Genomic DNA, 26543 nt, shown 5'->3' on the forward strand with positions numbered 1-26543 from the left:
GGAGAATCACCTGACGCCCTGGATCACCTGTGAGGACTCCCTGCTCTTTCCTGGGTGGATCTTCTCCCACATCTCAGCTTGGGGAAGCTGCTTGATCCACTGACTTCTCAGAAGGGTGGGTGGGGTGGGTGGGTGATGGAGTCCCAGTCTCTGGCTTTCAGGAAGACCGTGGAGGAGCCCCGACCTCTCAGTGGATCTCATTGGACTTTTTCCTTTATGTACATAATTCCGTAAAAACTCCTGCTCTCCTAGAAGAGGGCTAAGATGGGAAGGGGGCAGCATCAGCCTTCCCTGAAGACCTACTGGACAAGTGGGGGCATCATGGGGTCAGGGGAGCACTCCCCAGGCACCAGGTGAGCCTTCCTCTCATCTCCACGGCCTCTTCAGGCCTCTGAAGCCGAACAACACAGCACAGTGGGGAAACTCTGCAGGTAGATCAACCTGAGTTTCAACCACAGTTAGGGACCCTCCTCTTACAAGGGTGTGGCCCCATCAGGAGAGTCCTTCCACTCTGGGAAGCAACCTCTGCCTGCTGGGGCTGAGAGAGCAGAGCGTAAATGAAATGTGGCTGCTGAGGGAGTAGTAGCTACTTCTCCATCCTTCTGCACTGAGGCTCTTGAGGCCTCTCCAAAGCTGCTTTCCCACCTTGTCCACTACTCTCAGCTTTCTCTTCAAACAGTATCACTTCCTTCATCAAAATCCTTCTATGGAAAATATGCAGAAATTCCCTTGATCCTTTACTCTGCTTGGTCAGACTATGAATGGCCTGCTATTTTCTATTTTTTTTTAAATGTATTTCTGTCTCTTCTCAGTGATCAGGAAAAAAAAAAATTGAAAAGCTTCCACTTCACCTTCCACAGTGATAAGGACAGTTCTATGGCCACTCTGAGGGGTCCCAAGTGGAATGTGTCCTCACTGGTCATGTCACCATGTCACTTAATGTCCTTCAACCCCAGATTCTTTTCACCAGTAAAATCCCATTTGTGCAAAATTAGGATAGGAAAATGCATGTAAAATCTCCCAGCACAGTGCTTACGTGATGAGAGCTCTGAGTCCCAGAAAGTGCCTGAAATACGGGCCTTGGTAAGTATTTGTCGGTAAATCTGTGGCAAATAGGCAAGTATGGCTTTCATTTCCTCACCCTCCATAACCAAAGCCTTACCCTTGGCCTCAGGTCGGACAGACCTTACTGTCAGATGGGGGTTTTCTCTGGCAGGGTCAGCCTGCCTGTCCTTTTGGCATTTCCTGTCTCTGACTGCAGACTCCCAAGGCCACGGCCCTAGCTTAGTGCCACCTGTGCCAGTTAGGATGAAAGGCTTCCTTCACCCTGCTAAGGGTGAGGACGATGTGGGCAGGAACAACTAAGAACACAGTGACTTCTGGAATGCCTTGGCCGGTTCCACAGGATACAGTGTCCCCTAGGGCTCTGGGGGTTTCAAATCTTTGGAAGCCCATGGCCTCATGCCGGTCAGCGCTGTCAGAAACATCAGAATGGGCAGTTATGGACTGTCTCTTGGTGCCTTGTGAGCAACTATTTAAGAGAATCCTGCCGACTGGCTTCTGCCTGTAGAGTCAGTTCAGGCAAACATGGAGGGGTGTGGCAGCCATCCCTTACGCATTTTCTGAAATGCACAGACATGCCCCCATTGGGCCTTACGCATCAAAATATGCCCCCACTTAATGTATTGCTTAAGGAGGGATGAATCTGTTTTCTTATGGTTGAAGCTCCAATGCCTCTTGGTACTGGTTTTCTATTCATGCATGCAATGTCTCTGTGAGCACTTTGTGTATTTGGTTATGGGTGAATATTCATGGGGAATTCAATAAAAAGTTGTTAGCAATAATGGAAAGAAAAAATCATATAGATCTTGGATGTTCAGTGAAAGCAGGTTTTGACTACCTTTGGAGAAATGAGTACTTTGAAGTGGATGGGGAAGTTAGAAGACATTCCTACGTCCATTTCCTCCTCTGTCAGCACTTTCTGGGAATCCCTTGTTCCCAGGCACTGTGTAATGTTTGGGTTTCGTTTCACAGAAAGCCTCTAGTCCTGGTAGGCATTTCCGAAGTTACCTGTGTCAGCACCTGAACAGGGCACATTTCTTGGGAGTTGAAAGAACTCCTTCTGGAGGAAGCGAGAATCCTCTCTCTAGACAGCAATGGAGAAAACTACCCCACTGAGTTGTGGTAACAAACCTCAACTAGGTCCTCAACCCTGCCAGGTGACCCTAACTGTGCTGTTAAGAAGACTTACTTTTCCTCCCTGACGGGACTTGCCTTTCTCTTCTCTAGCTTGCTGCTCTGTCCTCGTTGTCAGCTGATGCCCTTGCCACATACTCCATTGAAAATAAAGACAAGCCATCAGGTGTCATGACGGGAACCGCCTCATCTCGCCCCCATCCAATCCCACCTGTCTGGCCTGCACGCTCCCGCTCTGCTCCTTTCTTCTTATGTGTTTGCTTGGCCCCCTCAAAGGCCAGTTCCTCCTCATGGGATCTGGATCCTATCCTCTAACTCCTTTTCAGGGAGTCCATTTAATTCACCCTGCATCCCTACTGTCTCCTTCCCTACTAAATGATTTCTATCATGATGTAGTAGTATCTCCCATATTTAACTCTCCTCCATATTTTGCCTCATTTCTTTGCTTCCTTTTCTAACTCAAGAACTCAGAAGAGTTAATTTATGCTCACTAGCTGTACTTCCTCATTTCTATTGACTCTTCAATCTATTCCCATCTAGCTTTTGCTCCTGCCACCCCACTGAATTTTTACCTTTGTCAAGGTCAACCAATGACCTCTGTGTTGCCAACTGCAAAGGACTCTTATCTGTGTCACTCAGTCCCTGGCAGTGTCCATTCTTCTCCACACATTGTCCTACCTGAGTTCTGAGGACCCTGAAATCCCCTGACTTTCCCCTTACTCACGGGCCTCCTCTTTTCAGTCTTCTTTGTAGACTCCCATCCTTCTAACTAGGTCTAAATATTGGTTTTCCTGGAGGGTTTGCCCCCAAACACAGTCTCTCTAGGTGATCTCATCCGTGGCTTTAAATAACATCTAGAGTTTAACAAATCGCTCGTGTGCGCGAGCATGCAAACACACACACACACACACACACACACACACACACACACCCCATGTCTAAAACTGAATTCCCGAGTCCTCCCTTCCCTTACCCAGTCATCCCTAACTGTAACTGGCACCACCATTCACATGGTTGCTCAAGTCAGAGACCTGGGAGTCAGTCTTGATTTCTCCTTTCCCTCACACTGCTCCCCACACCGAATACGTGAAAGTTCTGTGATTCCACTTCCAGACTAGATCTCAAGGCACCGGGACTCCTTGCAGCCAGGCCACCATTGTTTCTTCCCTGCACGAATGCAATAGCCTCCTAACTGGCCTCCCAATGCCATGCTCACTTTCTGACAATTCTCCACAGCGCAACCAGAGTGATTTGTAAAAAAGTAAACTAGGTCACATTATTCCCCTGTTTAAAACCCTTCGATGGATGCCTTCTTCACTTAGGATAAAATCTGCGTGCCTCAGCTGGACAACAGGACTGGCATGATCTGTCTTGCTCACTGGCTTTCCCGTGGAGCTGCCTCCTGAGTCATTCTCTCCCTCGACACACTTCAACCACCCTGACTGCCTTTGTGTTTCTTAAGCCCACTCAGCTCTTCCCTGTCAGGCCTTTACACGCACTGGTCATGCTGCCTGGAACCTTCTTCTCTCAGCTGCTCAAGAGACTGGCTCCTTCTCATTTTCAGCGTCAGAAAGCCCTTTCCCGACTGACTGCCTTCTCTAAGGTTGCTTCTTCGCTCAGTGGTTACTCTTCATGGTGGTGAACGATGACCAACTGTAATTATTCCACTTGTTTAATTTGATCTTTGTTTTTGTCTCTCGCTGGATTATTAGACTGGAAGCTGTGTAACAGGGGCAATGTCTTCTATCCCACGCCTAGCGCAGTGAGCATTAAATAAACAACTGTAGAATTAATGAGGTTTGTTATATCTTTGTCCACTTAAAATCAATGGTCACATATATGTCTCTGTCAGGGGCCATTTTCTCTTGCCTTGTGCTCATAGTTCTTACAAATGGTGATAGACGCCACTCATCAATCCTACGGTGAAATAAGTAATTTTTTTCTCAGCAGTAATGATCTCCTTGAATCTGTCAGAAGACATACATTCAGAAATAATTCTTTAAAAGATAATTCCAGTCAAAAAAGCTCAGAAATGGTCCTTTCAAATACTCTGAGAGTACAATGGGGAGCTGGAAACATATTCCTCCAGAATTTCAACTACAATTCGCTTGTAGAAGCTCTTTCAGACAGGAAAGAAAAAGGAAGAAAGTCTAAATTCTCCAAAAATGGCAAATGACATTTGAGAGCTAAACCTCCTCTTTTCTACAACTAAATAAAAAAAAAAAAATCTATAAAAGTAGATTTGTGGGGGTGTGGTAGAGTGGAGTGGATAAACGGTAAAGGAATTTGCCTGTTAAATGTGGGGGAAAAAACAACTTAGAAACTGGATCAGACAATGCAAAAAGGAGAAATCCATTAACATAGTGCCATATGGAACAAATATTAATTATAATTCAAGAAGAAAAGGAGACATAGCTTTGTCTGTTTTGCTTTTTCCATCTCCTCTTATTACTAGTAGATTGATTCCATTTCTTGTGCTCTGAGGCTTTTCTCATTTCCTATCTTTTGAATTTACAAATATTTTCTTCTGCTCCTCTCCCCATCCCCTACCTCCCTCCAGTTTGGTATTCTTAGTCCTTCCACATACATCTTCCATTTATGGCCACCTAACAGAGATATAGAAATATCCTGCAGCATCTTTCCTGTTCCTTGTACTTGGGGGTAACACTATGAATGTAACACAAGGTGTTCTGACCTCAAAATTTTGGTGTTTACACACCGTTCCAGAATGTGGTAGTAACTAGATTATCCAGGCTATCTACGGGAAAAATCAAGTACATACAGTAACTTTTATGAGAAGTAGTGCCAATTTTTCCAAATTTGTTCTAAACTTTGATCACCAAACTGAAAGTTGCAAATCTGGGTAAGATATTCTTACTATGAAAAGAAAGTTTCAAAGACTCCTCTCTCCCTGTTTACAATGTATGTCAACAGGGTAAGTTTTCTATGCAGCCATTTCTGTTGCATGTATAAGTACTATCTGTTTCTCCTGCCTTCATGGGTTTTAGTCAAGAATACAGAGTATCTAGAAATTGGAATCTTAGCTTTCTTTAAAAAAATTACTATTATCTAAGATACTGTAATGGTGGACACACGTCATTATATATTAGTAATAAATGTACAACGCCAAGAGTGAACCCCAATGTAAACCAAAGCCTTTAGTTAACAATAATGTATCAATATTAGTTTATGAAATGAAACCACACAGGGAAATGTTACTAGGAGAAATTGTGTAGAGAGACATGGAGTATCTAGAAACTCTGTACTTTCTGCTCGAAATTCTGTAAATCTAAAACTGCCCTAAAAAGTAAAAGTCTAGTAGTTAAAAAACACACACACAAAGTAGTTTATAATCTCTTTGGTTTTAAGATAGTTGATTGTTTCACTGAACTATTGTGAGAAGCCTGCAAACACAGCAACAATAAACCCTAAAGAAGCACTTGAAGTTCTCCTGCCATCTTAATGGCATACGCTGGAGTGTAGGTGCCCTGATCAAATTTGACACATTCCCCTTCTTTCATCTTCTTGACTCAAAACCCTACACAGTGTTCAAAGCACAGCTCCCTGGGATCCCTTTTGTCAGAACTTGCAGCTCCACCTGGCAGTAATTTTGTCTCTCTTGGACCCAGAGGGTCATTTGCTGGAACGTCCCCGGTTCCTCCACATGTTGTACATGATGCTGCTCCTGTTTCTACCCCAAGCAGCTGTAGCTGCTGGAGGAGATTTGTGTTGTTCTCTCATTAGCTTTATCCACTCCCTCAACACCCTGTTTGCTATGGGCCCCAAGGACTGTTACAATCGTACTTAGATTTTCCTCTCTGGAATGCTGTTCTTGCCTGCCTGCAATGATGAGTGTTTTGTGGTGTTTAATATTCTGTATCAACTTTGCTTGACCCCATTTGACTGATTTAAGGATCTTGTTAAAGAGCCCTGAATTCAACATAACCTTATTATCTTATGTGGACCCCAGATTTTCCACAAAGTTGACCTTTGCCTGTGGCCTTGTTCTAAAAGGGTCAGAAAGGCAAACAGCTGCTTTCAAGAATCCAGCTTAAGGGCAAGGGGCTGTTTCTGAGCCTCAGTGCAGCCATAACCCCAACAACACATTGCTCCATAATGCTCACAAATCCTGTAGGTATATGGATGTCTCTTATACAGGGCAGGGCAGCCTTAGGGATGTGATAGTTTATTATCCCTTGCAGGGTTGTACCTGTGTGTGTGTGTGGTGTGGAGGTGGCAGTAGGAGAACTGAAGGGTGCTTACAGAAAAAAGATGAGTCTGAGACCAAAGGTGGAACAGGGTACTCAGTAGAGCCACGAGCAACAAGTCAGCCAAAATGAAAAATAAATAACATGTGGACCGAGTAAAAGTTCCTCCTCTCTGTTGGGAGCAAGGGATCTCTATTGATATGAAAATTGAAATCACTGATTAGCAAAACAATGTTGATTTCCCCCCAAGTTATGGGTTAGGCATGGTGGGTCATACAGGTGAAGGGGGCTCATCAGATCCCACGCTGATCTGGAAGGTGCGCCCCACCTCTGCCAGCAGTGCGCTCGCCAGGTGGCAGAACAGGCCCAGGCGCTCCACCCGCCTAGCGGTTCTGGGTGGACTAGATGCCCTGTCCTCTGGCATTTGGGAGCTCCATTTCCGTTCCCTTCGTCTGCCCGGCTGCCCAGTAGTACCCCTTTTCAGATGCCCTGTCCTGTCCTCCTTAGGGTCTGCGAAGTCCTGGAGGCAGGCATGGGAGCCCGTTCCAGTTCCTGGGCACAACCCCCGCTCTGCCTCAGGCACCCACATCCCCCCAGCTTTTCTTCCTCACCTGTGCTCCCTGCACACCTGACTGTTTTCATTTCATGACATGGGAGGGAGAGTAATTCAGAGGACATCCTGAGACAGAGCCTTCGAAATACTCAAAAAAGTGCTGGAGGCGCAATTCCTGGAAAGCAGAATTTGGCCAGGTATTGACCCCGGGAGAGGAGAAAACAGGAAGGGGAGGGAAGGGGAAGGAGGAGGAGGGAGGGACCGGGGAAGGGGAGAGAGGAAAGCGTTTGCCACCTGATCCGGGGCCAGGACTCCCGTAGGCCTAGCATGAGGGGAGGAGGGCACAACTGCACTGAAAACCAACGCGGACTCAGGGCAGGAGAACAGAAGGATAACGCTTTGTAAATAGGAGGTCAAGATGTTTGTGACTGGAGTGAGCTCGTTTTATTTTAAATTCCGTGCCAAGTGGTGGGGGGTGGAGTTCATTCGCTTCAAATCTCACATTCAACGTGGGGAACGTGGGGACAAAGCTGAAAGGGACAGTCGTTGTCCTTTTCTGAGGAATGTGCCTAACAGTCAGCTCATCAGACCTGAGTTTGGAATAAATGGCACCTGGAAATATCTCTTTCTCATTAATCTTCATCTAAAAGTAGATAGTTAAGTGGTTTGGATATTATTTTGAGATATTAATTTGTTATTAATGGCAAATATTTTAGGGCGTGGTTAGTTACATTTTCTTGGGTGTTAAGCATACAGTGTTTCCTGAAAATCATACAATACTTCCTTCTGTTCCTAGCAGGAGTGACGTATCCCATTGTCTTGTTATAATAAATGTCAACAGCAAATTATCCCTTTGAATGTTTCAAACGTGACTTTTAATTAAACATGTTAACCTGATGTATCATCATTCGAGCAGCAACTAAAATAAGATTATAAGCATTTTCAACTTTTGAATGCCCGCAGAACATGAAAGGTACTTTATGAGGCCTGCGTTAATGCATATTTCATTGTCATGTAATTCTATATTAGATATTCCACTTATGCATAGAGCCCAAAGAGTTTCTGCTCTGTAGTCATGCTGATTTAAATGAGTAAACCACAAGCAATCATGAAAATTTAACTCTGTATCTCGGAATTGTTGTGTTTATAAAAAATTGGGGGGGGGGCCAGAATTTCATCTTTAGTTAATGGAGGGTCGGGCACTGACGTTTCGGGTGGGATGGGGTGAGAAGGAGGGATGCGCCGTTTCTTCTTCACAAACTAACTGATTAGGGATAATCCCAATCATACATGGACAGCCCGTCGGGTCTGCTGCACTGAGCATGCAGCAGGGCTGGGTTGCATGCGGTGGGGTGTTGGGGGGCTGGGGGGCTGGTGACCACATGGGTAGGAAGAGCATGTGCAACAGACATGCAGAAAGAGACCCTGAGAATTAGATGCACGGCACTCTGTAGGGCTGCCATTAACCGTCCTGCACAATATTACTAATAGACCTTTTACAGTTTTTTATAGCTTCCCGAGTTATTTTTGAGTCAGTGTTAGCATTCAGTTATTTCCTGTTGAATAAGGAACAAAACAGGCCTAAAGACTGAAAGGAAAAGGTGCTGTGGGAAGTGAGCTCTCCAGATGGAAGTTCTCTGGCTGATTGTGATTTGTGACTCAGAATGCGCCCAGTTCACTGTGCCATATGGGTGGCAGCAGAGCCTGTAGACACGGGCTCAGTCACTCAGCAGACTTCTGAATTCCTACCACGCATCAGTTACTAGCTGGGCATTGGGAAACAAAACAATGAGTGAGCAGTGGTATCTGCTGCCAAGGAATTCATTCATTTGTTTATTCATTCATTCATCCATCAACATTTATGGAGCATGAATGATGTGCATTGTATATTAGGGACTGGAATATGTAAACATAGTGTAAATTACCATATGGTATTATGACAAAGGCAGTTACAAAGATAGGGAAAAAATGCTTCACAAGCACAGAGGTGCGGAGAGAGACTAATTATATTTGGTATAGTCATAGGAATTCTCCCGGATGAGGTGACATTCATCCTGAATCTTGAAGATGGATTCAGGAATTAAGGGTAGGGGAAAGAAGGGCAAGGCCATTTCTGGCAAAGAACTAGCACGAGCAAATCCTGGAGTTAAGGATTCATTCATTGGGAGGAAAAGAAGAAAATAAGAAAGTAATTGTGGGTATAGCTTGTGGCTTCATAGGCAGGAAATGCCGCTAGAAATAACCTGTGCAAGATCTTCTGTGTCATGTTAGAGCTTTAGCTTTATTCCATTTACCAGGAATGGAAAATCCCAGAGCTCTCCCCTTTCTGTCCTCATGGCAGATGTCCTCAGTCTGCCATGGATGGTGTTCTTTCCTGCTGAGCCCAGGCCAACCCTGGACTCCTTCTCTACACAGATCTTTAGGAAGTCACCACCAATTTACTGGAACTGCTATTTAAGAGAAGTATATTTACGATCTTTGCTACAGGAAAGGAAGCTAACTAAGGTTTTTAAATATAGGAGTGACAAGGTCAAATTTGATTGTTGGGAAGACTGTTTCACTAATGCACTAGAGAATGAATTGGAGGGGGGAGAATCTTGAATCAGGAAAACTAATACTAAACTATTTGACAGTTTAGTTGAAACCATTTATTCTTAATCTGGGTGTGCACTAAAAAACTTGGGTGCTTGTTAAAAATCTCTTATATCTACTTAAGCCCCACCCCAGCCCAGTGAGCCCAAGATTCATGTATGCCCAGGCATTGAGATCCACTTGTCTAGGTATCAGTTAATGAGAACATTTATTAACAGAAGAGGTTTTATCCTCCTTCAAGGAGAGGAGAGAAGATGACTTGGGGAAGATGGGAAAGGATTTGCCACTGTTTGGTCTTGACTCGGATAGCACATTAATAATGATCATGCTCTCTTGGCGGCTGACTATACATCTGCTGACTTATAGATACATCGTTTCATTTAACCCCCCACCTTCTAATATGTATGTATTATCCCCAATTTACGGCTGAGATAACCAAGTCTCAGAGTCCTTATTAACTTGCTTAATCCTAGGACAGTCTGATGCCAAAAGTTAGATTCTTTTTACTACTCCATGTTACTTTTAGATCTTTTATTTAAATCACATGTAAAACACAGGAAGTATATTAGAAGAAACAGGGCAGTTGGGGAGTGTGTTGTCAGTCTGGACCATGATCAAGTTCACTTTTAGGAAGTAAAACCTCTTGCTGTGAAGGAGGCTGTGCTGGCCCTTTGGACCAGGAAATGGGTGATTTTACACCTATTGTAGTGTATTTGGGGAAGACTGGTGAGAACAGGAGCATTTTGGTCTGGGTCAGAACAAGGTCATTCCTACCTGTGCTTTCACTGTGTGTCCTGGTTGCCCAAATTCCCAGTGTATGCACTTCGCATGCTGACCCTGACTAGGTATATTTGCCTGGTTTGTGGCTCCTGTGAACAAACAGTACAAAGAAACCTCTAAAATTAAGAAACACTTTGGCTCATTTAAATGTCCTTTTGCAAATGTCTTGGATTTGATTCACTGATTGTTTTTTAGCAACTAAACAATGCTCTGTGGCTGCCTAATTACCTGGATTGTCTCAGAACTAGTCGGCAGGCAACTAGAGGTAGCAGTAGGACTCACAGGAAACACTAAGGTCTTACTTGGGTTGAAACTTCAATTCTAGAATCTCTCTACACAACCAAGGCAGCTATAATAGCCAGTGCCCGTAATGTGCGTCTAACTCAACCTGTATCTCACCTACACGCCAGCAGCCTGCTTCCTGGCCTGGGTGGCAGACAGTCTATGAAGGTTGGGCTGGAGGAGGCGCATGTTACTGCAGCCAGGTAAGCCCCATGGCTTGCCCTGATAAGGAAACTCACCAACAATGGAACGCACAACAGAGTGCAGAATTCCTAATTCCAAGCCTAATGTCTTCGATTCTCAGATTGTTTTAATTATTAGCAATGGAGCTAAGTAAGGGGCATTTTATTTCTTTGTTATGGCTTACCCTCTTGGCAAAATCTTATGCATTTCGTTAGTACCTACTGTTTTTACTATTGGAAGGAGACCCTAGAACCTTGGCTTTCCATCTGTGTTCTGTGGAGACTTGAGAGTCCTTGGTGTGTGAGACGGACCTCAGTGGATGTCACGGAGAGAAGATGGTGGCAGATAGGGCTGGACCCTAGGCTCTAGGATGTTCATCCCATCTTCAACCAGAGCAGTTTTGCTTTTATTAATTTTATACTTGAGAAGAAAAAAAAAAGGCTACAATTGGTGTGAAGAGCCCTGCACAAGACATAAGAAATCTCTGGGTAAAACATTTGCATATGTCAATCAACTGGACTTTTTTTCAATTTTAATCATCTGGAAATTCAGTTTTGATCCTATACATGTCTGGAAAAAGTGGCCTGAACATAGCAGAAAAGAGTGGTCACAAAGCTTAGGAACTTGACTCTCAGGAGAGGTCTGGATCTGTCTGCAGGCCCTTATACCATTGGCCAATGGACTTAAAATGGGTTTAAAGGTCAGGCTTCTGATTTAACAATCGTGGTTACTAGATTTCAACAGCATATATCAGCAGAGAGCTGTTGGAAGCTGACATACTTTAAAATAAAAATGCCACAGCAGAGGAAGTGAGTTAAGACTTAGTCACTCACTGTCCTAGAGGGACTGTCTCATGGTAGATGAAAGTGTAGACTCTGGAATCTAACAGTTTTTGGTTTATGACCCAATTTGGCTGCAAGCTTTGTGACCTTGAGCCTCAGTGTTCTCTTCTGTACAGTGGGCATAGTAGTAGTCAGGTTCTTTTTGAATCTGACAGGGCAGTGCCTTCCTAGGACTTCTGGACTTGCCCAAAGCTTTTCCGTGGACCTGCTATAGTGGAATCCCTGGGACACTGGTTAAACATACAGATCCGTTGGCCCTACCCCCAGGCTATTTGAATCAGAATCTTCGGGGAGAGGTCCGGTGATCTGAATTTTTAACCAATGCCCCAGGGGATTCTGAGCTGCTTCCATTTTTAAAAACTACTACCTCAGAGGCAACTTGACAAGCCCTGATAAAGGTTCTTGGGGAATAAAGAATAGGAAGAGGAATCCCTAGCCTATGGTGACCCTGGCCTCGCACCCATTTCTCTTTCTTCTTAGACCTGTGTCCTCTCTGTTGGCAGGTCAGAACCCATTGATGCTTCTTGTCAGGGCCAGAATGAAGCCAGCCCTGATCCCGTGAAGGAGAGGCATATGCGTGTATATTTGGAGAGGTATGGAATGTGTGCTTGTCCCAGGCTGAAAACTAGCTCCACTGTCGTAGTGGTCCTGGAGAGTTTCCAGAAACAGAAGAGCTCTCATTCTGACCACAGTGTCAAAGCATTGTGGTTGTCAATCCAGTCCTGTCTGCATGTGTCTGAAGAGGCTTCATTATACACGAAAGAGAATCCTGTTTTCTGTAATACTTCCATGTACACAAAAAGTGTGGCCAAAAGAAGGACGTTGTAAACACTTTGGGCCTGATTCAGTCTTTGTGTTTTTCTGTGTCAGACTGAAAATCCTGACAGGCAGAGAGGGCAATGGTTTATTTAAAAAACACCTTAGGGAATCACGTAGAGAAAGCGGGAAGGGATCAGGTGGGAGCCAACTAGCTCTGCTTAATCACTTGTTTTTGATTTAACTAATTCCTGGCCTAAATTGCGTGTACAGATCTTGGGAAATGCACACGTATATTTTTAGATGGTTCTTTAAAAATAACGGCACATCTGACTGCACCCCAAACCAGGTGACAGCCTTACAGGGGCTTGCTTCCACTCACACCAGCAGCTGGGCAGAGAAAAAATTAGAATGGTCCAGGGCAAATGAATCACCTTGATGTTAAAAAAAACAAAAACAATTTAACGCATCCTGAAGATTGTGTCTAGGCTGTCAAGTTATTAAAATAATCATGAATGTGGGTATGGTTTGGCAGTATTGTGACAACAGCTTATGCCCATTTTGAAGATTAGAAAACAGAGATTGGAAAAAGGTAAGTGACTTGTCCAAGTCTCTCAGTTATTAATTGAAAGAGACAGGGGTCTGAACCCATGTGTTTTGAATACAAAACCCTTCTAAGTTCCACAACGTCATACTACCTTTAAATTATAACATAGAAGAATGCTATATGATCTGAAAATTAGTTCACTTCTCTATCTGGCATTGCTGGAATTATAGCCAAGGAGTCATTGAGACTGCTGGAAACCTTCCGATTGCATAATTTAAATCTTGCTGCCTCCCACACAAGGCTCTGTGTCAACCAGTGGCCTGAAGAATGACATTTTGGCTTCCTTATGCCCCTATCTGCCACCAACAGTTTCACTCTCAATCATCGTCCATAATTGTTTGTGAGTCCCCTGGAATTCCACCTTACTCTGTCTCACCATCTTCCCTCCTGCTGTGGAGCTTCGTTGTGCGGCTCCTGGGACAGTCACCCTCAGCTTCCCTCACCACTAGTATACGTTGGCTGTCACCTATTTTTGTAATTAATTATAATTTGCACAGCTGCATGTGAGCTGAGTGGTTGGAGGAAAGAAGTGCAGCTTGCAGCTCTCTTGCTCACCTCCTCGGCTCAAGCCATCCTTGTGGGAGGATTCTCGCCGTTTGAGTTTCAGGTTAATTCTCGCTCAGTGCACAGCATTCCTTTCCCTCCTACCTCCCTTTATGTTCCATTCCCTCCTTCTACATTGACATACTACTTTTATTGTAACCTGAATAAATTACTCTTCAGATCCTTTGCACTGTTGTTCTTAAGGCTTTGCATCACATTTTATTGCCAGATCATTGAAAACTATTGCTGTGCCTGACGAGCAACGGTTATGACTAAAAGAGCAGACTGTTGAGGTATCCCCTGAGTTCTCCACGTCACGTCTACTCTGATGACTTCCTTTCCTGTTCCAAAGCCAAGGTTGGCTGTGTTCAGTTCTGATCATTAGATTCACGTTAACAGCTGTTGCTCAATTCATTGTTTTCTTACAATTATTAACACAACTCTGGAAGTGACAATTGCTTCTGTAAAAAGGATGGTGCTGTCTGAATTATGGGGTGTGCTACATACAATTACAGCTCTCAAAAAGGTGTTAACTGACACGGAAAAATAAAGCAACCCAGTCAAAGACTAATGCATAGGAGAAATCTCAAAAGCATTAAGGACATAAAGTGAGAACTTTTGCATTGTGACATTGTAACCAAATAATAAGTGACTTGGAATCATGGGTGATTAAACTCATGTTAGAAGACCTTGGTGCTATTATATCATGCTTAGTCTCCTGGGCACTCTTGCACATGGTCAGCCAACAAACTATAATTTCATGCTTGACTAGCCTAATACAGACTTAGTTTCCAGATTCTGTGCACACCAGACCAAGCCACAACAATTAAGTAAAAAGCAAATAAGTAAATAAAACAATAGGCAGAGGTCATACTACAACGGCCAACATCAACCTGAAATAGAGCAAGTCTCTTGGTGAAATCCATTAGTGATGTTATTATTGCTTAACTGAAGGACTTTTTCGATTACCTGCTGACTCAGCATTTACTAAACATTTACTAGAACACCTGCACTGTGCCAGGTATGGGGTTAGGCCTTGCCACTATCATGGTGAGAAAATAGGTCCTAATGAGTGGTTGGAGTTTCTCGATGGAAAACCAGATGGGTCCGCATCTCAACTTCTCTGTATCTAGTGCAGTCTTTGAAGAGACTCTTTCAAAGAGGTTTCGGGTCAGGTCTATGGCAGCTTTCCCTGGGCTCTCTGCACCTTCTTCAAGACTTCTGCTTGAAAGGGGGCACTAATCCTTTCTCAGAGGCAATTCATAATAATTATATGCCCTTACTGTACTAAGTACTACTCTGGCTGGTAGCAGAATCATAATTAAAGCTGAAAAGGATACTTAATTCTAAGAAAACTCTGTAAGAAATCCTTAACAAAATTATTAAGACTATCTCTCTCATCATCTTTCAGGTTGAAAAGTCTGTGCAAATGTCTTTTGGTACTTACATTGAATATAAACAGTTCTTTGGGTGTTTCTCGGGGTAGAATTGATTTGGTATGATTGGGAGATGATTTTCTTTAAGTAGGATATTTTTCACTCTTCTTTAGTGTCTCTGATGTGCAGGCCTTTTGGTGCACAGGACTTACAGGTGCCTAGTTCCTGTGCACGTTTGGTTATGAGAATGTACACCTGCAATGGGACCAGTGTGAGAGCCTCCAATGTGTGAAATTAAAGATTTGCAGTGTGGGGTGCTTGGAGGGATCCAGAGCAAGATTTAAAAACAATCATCAATTCATAACTGGATTGAGTAACAAAAGGGGATAAGATGGTCATTCTAGGTCATAGGCGTTCAATGCAAATTTACACTGGGGAATAAAAGGTGCTGAAGGACATCCTGAAGAATCATTATTGGGTATCTATGAATTTAAACACAACTTCCAGGAGGAGATAACTTGCTTGCCATGGTATTATGAGCAGGAGAAGCTGTGCAAAATGATTGGGGAAAGATTTGGAGAGAAGTAACATTAGCTTCAGACACCAAACTGAGAATTAAACATTTTTAATTTTAAGGAATTTTTAAATGCTGCTTAAGTAATTTGAAAATATATTCTTTTACTAAAACTACTCCAATTAGCAAATGAGGAAAATGATGCTATATGGTGTGAGTGATTGAAATCATTCACATGGATGTGATATATTATAATACTTAATATTACGGAAAATCATAAATTTATCATATTTTCTCTATCACACTTACTTCCACAGACAGGAATGGATTCAGATTGTATGAAGCCTGAAGTTTACCCCATTCAAGGGATCAGCCTTAACAAAAAGAATATTAACTTTTGAATATAAAATGAGGACAAATCCCTTATACAGGGCTCTTTCAAGTGCAGGGCCCTGCGAGTTGTGTGTCATTGATTCTTGGGAACCCACCTCTGGACGTAGAGCTGTGCTGTGGGAAGCCAGGCCATGGAAGGGCCCGGCACCCTGCCACCGCAGGGATGTGGAAACGGTGGCTCTCATGTTCACACTTAGTGTTCACAGCAAAGCACAGCTGAGTGCTTTGCTGACCATCTCCGCAGCTGCTCGCTGACCCCTTAGTCTGGAACCTCTCAGCAAAACAAATCCAGGACTGCTGCTTCCTCATGAGCAGCAGCCCCTGATCCTCAATTTACTGACCTGGAAGACTCCTCTTGGGGCTGCTGGTAAAGTTTATTGAGATGTATTACTGTTTATCTTTGAATTACCTTAGATTCAAAACACCGCACCCAACGCCACCATCAATGTAGCAACTAGAGCATTACCCACGAATAAAATAGCTTTCAAGGCCAAACAGCTACCAAGAATTAGTCAAGATTAACTTAAGTAAGTTGTTAAAATTAGGCAACGCTTGTAGACATATACCTGTGGCTACTATAACACATCACCTTATTTCAAAAGACCAATCAAACTGGAAACTCTCTGTAGAAATTCCTACTGGGGATGTTTGGTCACTTAGGATGGGTATGGTGTCAAGTGCAAGCTCGGGCATATGTGGCATGCACACTCGTGTCAATTCACACACATGTCTCTCCTGAAAGATTATTTTTTCTTTCTATCTTATTTCTCTTTGAACAAATTGTCAAAACAATTCTCCAAAGATAGATAATATAATCCTCAAATGCTAGTAATATAAAAATGACTGTAGGGGTGGACGGTGGCTCAGTTGGTTAGAGCGTGAGCTCTGGGCAACAGGGCTGCCGGTTCCATTCCCACATGGGCCAGCGAGCTGTGCCCTCCGCAACTAAAATGAAGTCAATGAGCTGCTGCTCAGCTTCCGGGTGGCCAGATGGCTCAATTGGTTGGAGCACGTGCTCTCAGCCACAAGGTTGCCAGGTCGATTCCTTGAGTCCCACAAGGGATGGTGGGCTGTGCGCCCTGCAACTAAGATTGAAAGGACAACAACTTGACTTGGAAAAAATCCCAGAAGTACACATTGTTCCCCAATAGTCCTGTTCCCCTTCCCCAATAAAATCTTTTTTTTAAAAATGACTGTAATAAGTGGTATCATTGCCATCCATGGCACTGGCACTTTTACTGTTTCTCAAATCTGTAGCTATCCCATTTTCTCATCTTTATTGCTTTATTCATTAAAATGACCAATATGAGCAGTTTTGACAACGAGAGGAGGAGATAACGGTTTTGACCTTAATAGATGGTTTGTCTGTGCAGGCAGCCCACAGACTTAATACCAAAGAGTTTATGGATGTTTATTCCCTTGCTTATCTTCTTCTTTACCATAAAGGAGAACAATTGCATGTAATCACATGCACATAAGCACACACGTGATAGGATACAAATTCCTTTTCGTGGTGATAGAAACAGGAAAGCATTCTTTTAAAATTATTTTCTTTGTCTAGGCAAAGCATGAGAATGGAGGACAAGAGTAAGTCAATTCACAGAATGAGATGCTCTACCAAAGAGGAAAAAAAAAGTAATTTTCAACAGCTAAGAGAAAACTGCCACAAGTGGTAGTCGATCAAATCGATGACATGGCTTCATCATGTTGTCTCGGATTCCACAAGAAAGTGTTTTGGGGAGAAAACTGCAGGAGTTCCTATTGTGTCCCCTCAAAATGAATTTAAAGTGTCTGCGGGAACTTAGAGGGCTGTGAAGGTAGTGTGCCTACCATTGATTCTTTCGATGGTGTCAAAGATAATCAGGGTTACGTATAAAAGGAAGCACTTCAGTCTGCTACTCACACAGTAAAAATGACAGAGAATATAAATTTTCACCTAGGTTATTTACCCGTGATGCCTTGGAAGCGTGGTTCTAGGACCCATGAGTTCCCATGTAAGGCATCTCTATTTGTGATCTGAGCTCTGAACAAGGTTCTGAGCTGACTACCTGTGCGATATTATATCTAAATGAACAGCCAGGTGTAGTGATCAATGATCTGAACAGCTTGCAAGTTATGGCTGTACGAATGGCTTGCCCATCAAACCCACATAACTCCCCAAATAATTATAATTCTCGCCTTTGGGCTGAAAACGATTTAAGTGAAAGATTATTTACAAAGGGAGCAGCAGGAAGAAGAATTATGTAAATTAGTTCATTAAATGGACATATTCACTCACAGTTCATTTCGGGATAATTTATGCCAGTTTTCTCTGATGTCATCTGTTGTTCAGGTTAATAATTAGTCATGCTCGTTATTAACTGCTGGAGGTTGCTTTGTATTTTGGCAGAGGGCGACACATTATTTGGGAAAGCTCCTATGAATATTGAGCTTTCAATATAAGTACAAGGTTTTTTGCAAAACTGCAACTCTTATTTTCTAAAACAATTCAATATCCTGATGCATTTAGTTCTGTAACCTCAGGAGGCTTTGCAGAAAACTATGTCTCTCTTAGCCAAGACCAAAAGAGAATAGGCTAAAATGTTCATTCTAACTCTGTAGTGCTTTCTGCTTAGAACTAAAGATAATATTTAAAAATACACTGAGAGGTATCTCGTTTATAGGCCAAATTACAGATCTCTTGAGAAATCCAATATGATGATGATGTCCATTTACAATACTTTATAACCAGAAAATTAACTTTAAAACTTTGTTTTACAACTCCACCAAATGTAAGAAATGTATGCATCTAAGAAGTTGAGACATTAGTCTGTTCGGAGCTTTTGAAATCGTTGGTGCAGCTTGCAGTCATTTATGTGTCTCGTGTCTCGGGTCTGTGTAATTTAGTGACTCTGACTTTGCGAAGTTAACAAGAATGATGCCCACATTAATGTTATTTCTCTTAAAAAAATCAAAACAACAACATATTTCCTGGCATGTAATTGTTTTTAGTTTCAAAAAAATACTTGACCCTGTGCAGTATTTTACACTTACATCATTTCCCATTTATAATTCTTTCTTGTTTCAGCATGTTGGAGGAAAATAAAAGGTTTCATGCAGTTTTCTTTCCTTCTTTTTAAAAAAATTAACCCAAATAATGACAATCAGAACATTCTAAACTATTTATCCTGAATGTAAATTGTGAAGGAGAAGAACTAGTGAGAGATGATTTCCATAACAGCTGGATGAAGGAGAGAACATGTAGGAAAACGGGTGAGCTTTTTGTTTGAATACCAGAATAAAGAGGACACTGGGTCTGGATTATTTTCCTGAGATTGGTTTTGAACATATTCACAGTGATGTGTCTTTAATGTAGGTATAAGTGAAGACAATCGAGTAAGTTGCATCTATGTGTCTGGAGTTTGACAGAGGAATAAATTTGTGACTCATCTCTGTTTCCATGTTATTTTAATCCAAGAGTTCAGATGGAATCACTTAGGAATAAAGAATAGAGTGAAAAGAGAAGAAGGCCTTGGATAGAATATTAATGAACTCCAACATTTAATGGATAAAAGAAGATGAGGTTGAAAATGACTGGCTAGAGAAGTAGAAGGAAACTCAGAGAGTGCTGACTTGGGAAAGTCAACGGAAAGGATATTACCAGAAGAAGGGAACAATCAACAGGAACATATGCTGCTAAAAAGACCTGTCAGAAGAGAACTGAAAAATATCTGTCTGGTTTAGAGATATGGTGGTCGTGGTTGACCTAACAAGCTACTTTACTAGTAAAGTGGTTGAGATGGATGCCAGATCTAAGTGCGGCGAGAAGTAGAAGGAGAGCAAATAGAGACACTGAGTACAGGTCAATTTTTCTGAGAAGTTTGACTGTGGAAGGGAAGGTAATAAAAGAGACTGATGAAGGGGTTGTGAGTTTCCTGGAAGTTTATATTTATGTGGTTGTTGTTCAATTCTTAAGAGTTAAGCATGCTTAGAAGCCTTTTCAAAAATTTAACTGAGAAAGAATGGTTGATGGTATAAGAAAAGATAAAGTGTAGAAGTAGGTTGGTTTTAATATTTGACAGTTTGATGAGAGGAGTTCTCATTTAATGGTTTCTATATTTTCTGTGAAGTAGGAGGTGAGCTTGTTTACTGAGAGTGAGATGGGGAGTTGGAGAGTTGAAGTTTGAGGAGAGCAGATGTAGGTTTGAAAAACTAATTAAAGATAAACATTAAAAGAGATGTGAAGTAGGATAGTGGGGCAGGATGGGTCCATTTGAGGTTGGTGATGAATAATTTATAAGGGAACCAGTGTTCAGGTGTAGACTCAGTAGATCTCTGCAACAGGGCTCAGCTACTCAGACGCTGTCTCCCCAAAAGCAGAGAGTTGGGTTCATCACTGCTTGGGGTTTTGCCAGATAGATGTATGAAAAAAGATTGTATGAAAAAAGCAAAGGAATCTGAAGTGCTTGCAGGGGTGTTATTGAAATGATGAAGCATGGATTCAAATACAGGTAAGTAGGAAATTGAAGAAAGGATAGATCTTAGTGCACTGGAGTCCCTATCATGTCAAAAAAAAAGCCTCATCTATTCATGTACCACCCTAACACAGCTTGTGTAAATAAGGAGAAACAATGTTTTACTTAAAGTTATAAATCTTTAAAGCCACTGAATATAAAGAATTTCTTTTTGATTAAACTAAAGGGCAAAAAAGAACTAAGTTCAATTTTAACTACTCCCTCTACCCTCAAATTTGTAGGAGGGTCAAAGCGCAGACAAAACACATTTCAAAGACAAGCTCAGGCTTGTATATATTCTTATCTGAATATAGATTCCCTCAATACGCCAATGAAAACTCTAGTATAATTTGTGGGAAAAATACTTTCTTCTTTTCATTTGGCTAAGGGTAAAGGAACGTTATTGTGTACAGAGAACCGTAGTCCAGATAAGGGAAAAAATGGAAAAAGAGAATGAAAACCATAAGTTTACTCAAAGGGAAGCCTCATTTAATGTTTTTTATTCTCAGCAAAATGAATGCTGAGCTAATTGCTAGAAAAAACTGATACTTGATGTAATAAAAAAATGCTTGAAAATAATCATCCTGAAGTCTCATTTCCTTTTCTGCACTGTGGCCTTTTTATGTTATATTGCTTTTATTAAAACCTTTCGATAAAATGAAAAGTGATAGCCATAGAATTGGAAATAGAGTTACAAAACAAGAGAAAAATAGTGAAAAAGAACTTTATATGCAAACTCCACAACATTTTTTAGATGACTGAATAATAAGTAATATCACGGTCGAGGACAAGTCTAGTTTTCTTTTTCTCCAGAGAGGAAAGTGACTAGTTATTCTGGAAAAGCAAACAAAAGGAAATGGATTTTTCTTCTTACCAACTAAACCTCAAATAATCACAAAGCATCTAACACTTCAAGGACCTGAACTTGGACCTGGTGGGAGACATATATTGAAGCAACTGCTAGAACTCCAGAATGTGCCACTCTGTGAGGCTAGGGGATGATGAATAAAATTGTTCTCAGAAAGGGACACTCTAAGTATATTTTGTCATTGAATCTGGCCATGTATCAGATCAGGGACTTTCACAAGCTTGACAACCACTCATTTAGCTCTTTAAGAGAGATGGGGCTTTACGTAAGGTTGAATCAGATGGCAGTGTGGGAAAGGAGCAAAAATAGTTTGGTTTGTCTGTGTTGACAAATGGAACGAAGAGCAAGATAAAAGGGGAAATTAGAAGATCACTCAAGGAAACAGGTAAATGAAGGAGTAAAAATGAAATTCAAAATTCCTCCAAAAAGAATTTGTTACAAGAAAATGTAAGCTTTCTCAGCTAAACCAGAAATCAAATGGAAACTACTCCCAGTTGAGGTTCAGAGCTATAAAGTACACAGGGAAAGGGCCCCTGGATGGGGGTGTCCCATGCCCTTGGTTTTAGTCCCTGCTTGGCTGAGTCTCAGTTTCCCTACCTGTCGACAGAGAGGAGGGTCTTCTGCTCTGTGCTAAAACAAAAAGTCCACCAGAGTTGTCACCTGCCCACTCTCATCCACAGCCATCCATTGGACTTAGGATAGCTATATTTTCAACCCTTCCAAATACTTGAGATATATTTTATAGATAATCCTGAGTGAGTAGCTATTTCTACCTCTGTCTTGAAAGAATATTTCCAAAACCAAGATGATGAAAAGGATCCAGTTAGAAAAAATATTTGTAAGGCAACAATTTAAAGAGCTCATTAAAAAAAGATGAATTCATGGCGTGTCAGGAGCAATGTAAGATTGCTTCCTTTGTTTGTATCAGAAATAGAGTAGAATCTGATCATTGGGGAAGATGGATAGAAAGGTAAACAGCTATTAATGGCAGCATATTGGACTTTATTCCGTTTATTTCTTTCGTTTTCATGTATGCTTCCTGTGATCAAATCATGGAAGTTAATAAGTCATTTACTTCCTGGGAATCTAAGAAAGAACCAGTATTTACTATATGCCATCAAAATGGGCTATTTCATTTTGTTAAATTTATAAGGATAAAAACATGAAAAGTGTGCCCTATTTCTGGAAAATAGATTCCAAGTGTGCAATAGAGAGCCAGGTACGTCTTTCCTTTCTTCACACAAAACCATGGCAGAATATATACTCCTTTTCATAAAAGTAGCTCTTGTTTGGCCGAATTCTTCCAGGAGGATTTGTTTTAAACAGTTCCTTTATGCAATATGGTTTTGGTTGAAAGCATAAATAGACATAAAAGGCAAAAATGAGCTCTAATTTGCAAGCCAATTAAAAAACATGAAGCACACACTGGGAATCATGGGTTATCAAGGCCTCAGGAGTCCTGGATTGCATGAGGACTGCTTTGTGTTGGGGAATTGCTCTTGTTTAGGGAAGGGAAGGGAAGTGCCATGTACTGTGTAGATGAGGAGACTGCAGCTTGGAGGGTTGGCTGAAGCTCGCATGGCTGACAAAGCTGGGGCCCCAGACCAGGACTTCTGACTCACTCTTGCTGCTTTGTGACCTCCGGAGCCCACCTGCATGTCCTTTGAATATGATTTCTGATTTACCTGGAGAATACCTGACCTTCCTCATAAGGAGCATTCTGTTTATTTAAATCATTGCTTGAATGTAATGCTTGCTATCGTATTTTATGATAAAAAAATAGACAGTTTATTTTCCTGGCCAGTTGGAATCCCCAAGGATTCTCCTGATCATGGAGCAGCAGGAAGCCAGCTGCCCCAGGTCTCTGCAGACTGAGGCCATGGGAATCTAGACTTCCCCTGCCCCAGTCCCTTGCCCCCTGCCCCTAGCTACTGGGAGATGGAGTGATGCACACAGAGTAGTCCTACCTCTGTGTGTTTACTGCCACGGAGGGACTTGTGGCATTTTAGACCACTATGAGCTGAACAAGGTCATTCTGCCTGAAGAGTCTAGGAGTGACAGGAGCAGTGAGAGCCTTTTGCTCTTGCATGGGCAGGTGCTTCCAGGTCAGCCCTGGAAGTTCCTCTCCTTGGGCAGCACCTGGGTAAGTCTTATCCCAGGGAACTAGGGAAAAGCTGCAGTGTGCTTAGGAAGGAGGGTGGGGTACATCATTCATGTCCTTGAATAATAATAATAACAGCTCTTGAGAGTTCCAGTAACTTCCCCAGTGTCATGCAGCTTGTAGGTGGCAGATCTAAAACTAGCTATTTCATTCATTTCCATGCTGCTCTAGGCTAATGAATTTGAAGTTGGCTTGGTAGGATATAGTATTATTGCTACATCCATAATGTAAGACAACCTAAGGGTAGTTTAAGCAAAGTCTACAAACAGAAGACAGGTCGATGAAACTGAATTTTCACACAAGACTAACGTAAGTGTTGTGTCTCTTGAGTAGGATATTCAGTGTGGACCATCACCCTACGAGAGAGCAGCTCAGAAGTAAAGCAAGTTCCCTCAGAGGGCTAGAGAGAGCACTTGTGAGGCGAGACTTGGTGCGTGGTTTTTTGACCCAAAGAACAGGCTCAAAGAAGGCGGACAGATTCATATAAACATGTTTTCACCCGGCGACCAACCATTCATCTCCTCCCCATAGAGTGGTCTTCCTGCCTCCCCTCTTTCTGTGACTAGCAAAAGCAAGATACAGTCGTGAGGCCTGGAATCCCCAGCCACTTGCACCCCCCACTTCCTTAGAACTGCCCCTCCCTGGCCCTTCCTCTCTGTGGCCCAGATACCCCCAGTAACGCAACATCAAACTCTCTGTATTTGGGGGCCCGAGGTATCTAGCTTCAATCCCTTTCTATTCCCATTGCAACTATCCTCGTTTAGGCCCTTGTGACTTCTCCCTACTCAATGCTGTCTGATCAATCTTTCTAAAACAAAACTCTGTCTACTCCTGGTCTACGAAAATCATCTGATTCCCCATTATCTACTGAATCAAATCTAGACACCTTCACCGGGCACACAAAATTTTTCCAGATTTCCCTAAACACAGTTTTTTAGTCCCTTCTCTCATTAGCCAACCCTAAATGTGCCAAGTTGCTGTGTCACTTTATCCGAAGTACAGAGATTACTTTTCCACATTAACACTTTTATTTGGGAATTTTGCTTTGTCTGGAAAAACTTAGTAAGCATATCTTGTGTTTGTTTGGTACTTCCTAGTTTTCAAAGGGGTTTCTCTTACCTTATTTCACTTGAAAATTTTATTAGGTTGGTGCAAAAGTAATTGTGGCTTTTGCAATTATTTTTAACCTTTTAAACCACAGTTACTTTTGCACCAGTCTAATAGTTACTAAGTAGGGCAAATATGATTATGTTTATTTTATAGCTTAGAGAATGTTGGCTCTGAGTCGGCCCGGAACCTGAGGTTCCCTAGATGAGGGGCCGAGGCAGGCCTAGGAACCATGTTTTCATGCCCTTCACAGCTCTGTGTTGCTTTTCTCCTCTCTCTGCTTCATCTGGCCTTTCCTCTACCTTCCTCCAACTTCTACTTGTCAAATTCTACCTTTTTCTCAAAGTCCAGCTCAGATCGACTCACTCCATTAACACTTGCAAAGTCACCTGTAAAATTTGATGGTTCTCTCTTGTCTGAGCTCTCACAGCTCCTTGTCCAACGTGTCTGTTTTTAAAGCAGTTATAATAGGTGGAAAGGCCTGAGAGTTCCTGCAGACGGATTTGAGGCCAACATAGATCTAAGTTTTAAACTTTTTGGATCATGACCCCCAGTAAGAAACTCATTTTACATCATGAACTAGTGTATACCGCACAAACACACCCCTAAAACAAGTTTCATGAAATAGAATTTACTTCTAATTCTACAATCAATGCACTATCATATTTTCTCTAGTCTACTTTCATTTATTAAAAAGTGCTACTTAGGAAGACACTAAATTGATTTTGAGAACCACTAATGAGTCCTGATCAGCTGTTTAGAAAATTCTGGTTTAATTCTAATCTGTCTTTTCCAAATGTCCTAGACAACATTTTCAAAGATTTGCATAAGACTGCGGTCGCCAGAGAGCTATGTTCATCAGGGATTTAATCTGCAGTTCCTAACAGGAACACAAACAGCTCTCACAATGAGGCCAGGAAGGAAGGGCCTCCGCTGACCAGCACAAGCTTCTACTTGCTGAAAGGTCAAGGATAGGGATTATTTTTTCCCAGGTTTATTGAGGAATAATTGGCAAATAAGAACTGTGTATGTTTAAGGTATATAATGTAAAGTTTTGACTACGTATACATTGGGAAATGGTTACCACAATCAATATAATTAACAAATGCAATATTTCACATGGCTAAAACACATTTTGTGTGATAAGAACACTTCAGGTCTACTTTCTTAGTCCTTTTCAAGTATACAACACAGCATTAATAACTAGTCATTGTGCTCTTCCTTAGATCCCTAGAATTTACTAATCTTGCAGAACTGAAACTTTGTACCCTTTGGCCGACACCTCCCCATTGCTCCCAGCCCCAGCCCTTTGTAACCACCTGCTTTTATGAGTTTGATTTTTTTAGATTCCACATGTAGGTGATATCATGAAGGATAGGAATTCTTAACGGGCTGATTGATGGAGGAATGAAGTGTACCATTTCACAGGGGGTTATCTTCAAAAGGGTGGGATTTGTGGGTGCCAGAGATCTGGAGAGAAACACTTCTCAGTCAGACATATCTGTAGACAGAGAGGGACTTATGTTCTTGTTATAATCTTGAATATAGCAGGAAATCAGCTAGAATTTTAAAATAATAGAAATGTAGTAAAAGCCTTTGTATGTGCATAGTGAGACTGAGGGCCTTTGGGCCTGTGAACCTGTCACTGAATTTAGTATCGTTTCAACTTTATGAAGCACTTGATGCTTGCAAAGTGCTTACACAGTTACCAATTACCATACTGTCCATCTTCTGAACATTTTAGTTCAGGGAAGGCCTTTTTTTCCAGACTGAAAAAAAAGAAAGGAAAAAGAATTGGTCAAGGTGAAGACCAGGCTTCTGAACTTGGGCTGCTGGAGCAGTTTATGATGTGGGGGGGTACCTCTTTCTGAATGGGGTCCCCTATCCTCAGCACCCAGAGCTGGCCTTGCGCAGCTGCCTCTCCTGACAGACATTGGCTCAGGCATGATCTGTGTCTACATGAAGCGGGGGAGGGAAAGGTGAAGCGCTCGATGCTTGCAACCCAAGCGCTACGTGGTAGTGAGGGGTGTAGGAAGAGGTGCCTGAGGTTGCTGGGACAGGGACATGAGGAAAGGGACGGAGCAGTTCC

General features: G+C 42.2%; 1 protein-coding gene across 2 annotated transcripts in view; it reads right to left on the bottom strand.

Moving 5' to 3' along the window:
• SLC9A9 (solute carrier family 9 member A9) overlaps nucleotides 1-26543 on the bottom strand; it is a 571800-nt gene that overhangs the window by 66731 nt on the left and 478526 nt on the right. The window lies entirely within an intron of this gene.

This window comes from Rhinolophus hipposideros (assembly GCF_964194185.1).
Source record: "Rhinolophus hipposideros genome assembly, chromosome: 2".
Taxonomy (NCBI): domain Eukaryota; kingdom Metazoa; phylum Chordata; class Mammalia; order Chiroptera; family Rhinolophidae; genus Rhinolophus; species Rhinolophus hipposideros.